Genomic DNA, 1,887 nt, shown 5'->3' with positions numbered 1-1,887 from the left:
TGTCGAAATAGAGGAGGAGAGGACATAGGCATTCTGGATAGTTCTGAGACCCTGGAGTCTCAGGGCCTCAGGCCTCAGATATGTTCCCACCATTGATGGCAAGTGAGTGAAGAACAGGGGACCAAGCCCAGAGACAGGGAGAAATAATCAAAAGCTAACAGGAATGTAGAGGAAAGTGGAGATGGAGAAAGCCTTTCGGATATGAGGTGATCCCAGGGAGCACTAGCAGAGATGTGGGAACAAAACACAGAGACAGGGAAGGGAGAGGGGCCAAAGCAGGTGGCGTTCACAAGCATGTTACCACTGTAGACAAGGATGCGGACGTCCCCACTGTAGACAACTGGGTCTCAGTCCTGCTGGGGACCTCAGCAATTTGTGCAGACTATACCTCAAAGTTATCTCACTAGGTGGGCAGGGGACAGTTTGCTAAGCAAGGAAAGCAGGGTATTAATTCACTAACTTCTGACTGTCATTGATGAGGTCCGCTCCTGGGTTCGTCAGCTCTCTGACAACCTCAGGTTGCTCCAGGCACTAGCCAAGTAAACTCTTATAGCCAGATAAGCCCTCAGGCAGAGAGTTACAGGTGACTGAAGTAAGACACCACACGCATGCATAGGAACAGCAAATGGCAAGGAAGTATCGAAGAGGCACTGAAAGCATCTTCATGGAAGGTACATGTCGGATCTCCGAGACTCAGTCAAAGCTGATCTCCATGGCTTGGAGTAGGGTGAGGCTAGAGAGGGGCTACAGGCACCTCACTCTTAAGGAAGCCCTCACTCTCAGGACTGTTCACCTGCAGGGTCAGCCCTTGAGTGACTCTGGGGTGAGTGCCTCCTTAAATTCTGTGCCCTGGACACCGCACTTGCCTCACACTAGTCTGGCCCTGCTGATGTAGTGGGAGAACGAGAGGTTCCCTGCCTCAGCAATGCTGACGGAAACAGGGGGAGTGTCCGTCATCCCAAAAAAGGGAGGGAAATAGTGGAAGTTGAGTCTCTTCCCACACTGAAAACTTCAGCTGGCAAGGAAGAGAGGAAAAATCAGGCCACAGCCAGTGGACCAGGGCTCAGGTTAGCCCTCCTTCTCATGTAAAGGGACAGTGAACTCCCAAAAGTTTAAGTGAGCTAGCTGAGGTCACAGCTGCTTAGTGACATGACCAGGTCTACAGCCAGTTCTTTTGTAGCCTGTTCACCACACGACTGGGTCTTTCGCTGACCTCGCTCTCATGACTCTCTTGAGAGAAGAGAGAAAACTAGAACTGGCGACACCAACACAGATGACTGGACTAGGCCTTGTGACAAGGTCCACTGAAGAACTGAGTAAGGCATTCATCCTCAACACACTGCCGAGCCCTCAGGTCCTTCAATAGCTGGAGCACCTGCCTTCCTTAGAGAATGATGAGACTCTGCTTCCAGACTTTTCTGATGGACTGGACCCCAGGGTAGCACTGGCCACATGGACGTCCAGTCAACAGACAGCCGTTGAGAACGGTTAGCATATTCTTTGTCCTGGGGCAGGAGACTCTCTGGAACTATTTTATAGGGAAAAAGAAATCCCTAGAGGATAAAAGGTAATTGAAGATCAGATCAGTCGCCAACTCTAGAAGTAGAGTCAGGGCTAAGGGCCTACACCGCCCTTCCCTTCCACAGCTGTGGCAAGATATTTGGTAGATTGGCCCTGCTGGAGTCACACACCACCTTGGTCACAGCAGGAAGGAGGGTTTGCAGGAGAAACACTGCAAATGCGCAACCCGATGGGGATTGTGTCTGTCTCTTTAACTTGTCACCACTGGGCCCCCCCTCCCTGAGCTTCCTGGGCTCTGAGGGCTGTGAGGCACAGTGACTTCCTCTGTGTGTTGGAAGGAACAGCCTGCTGCACTCACAGTTGAAC

The sequence above is a fragment of the Equus przewalskii genome, chromosome 4 (assembly GCF_037783145.1).
Source record: "Equus przewalskii isolate Varuska chromosome 4, EquPr2, whole genome shotgun sequence".
In the NCBI taxonomy this organism is placed as follows: Eukaryota; Metazoa; Chordata; class Mammalia; order Perissodactyla; family Equidae; genus Equus; species Equus przewalskii.
Note: the sequence above shows the minus strand (reverse complement) of the source record.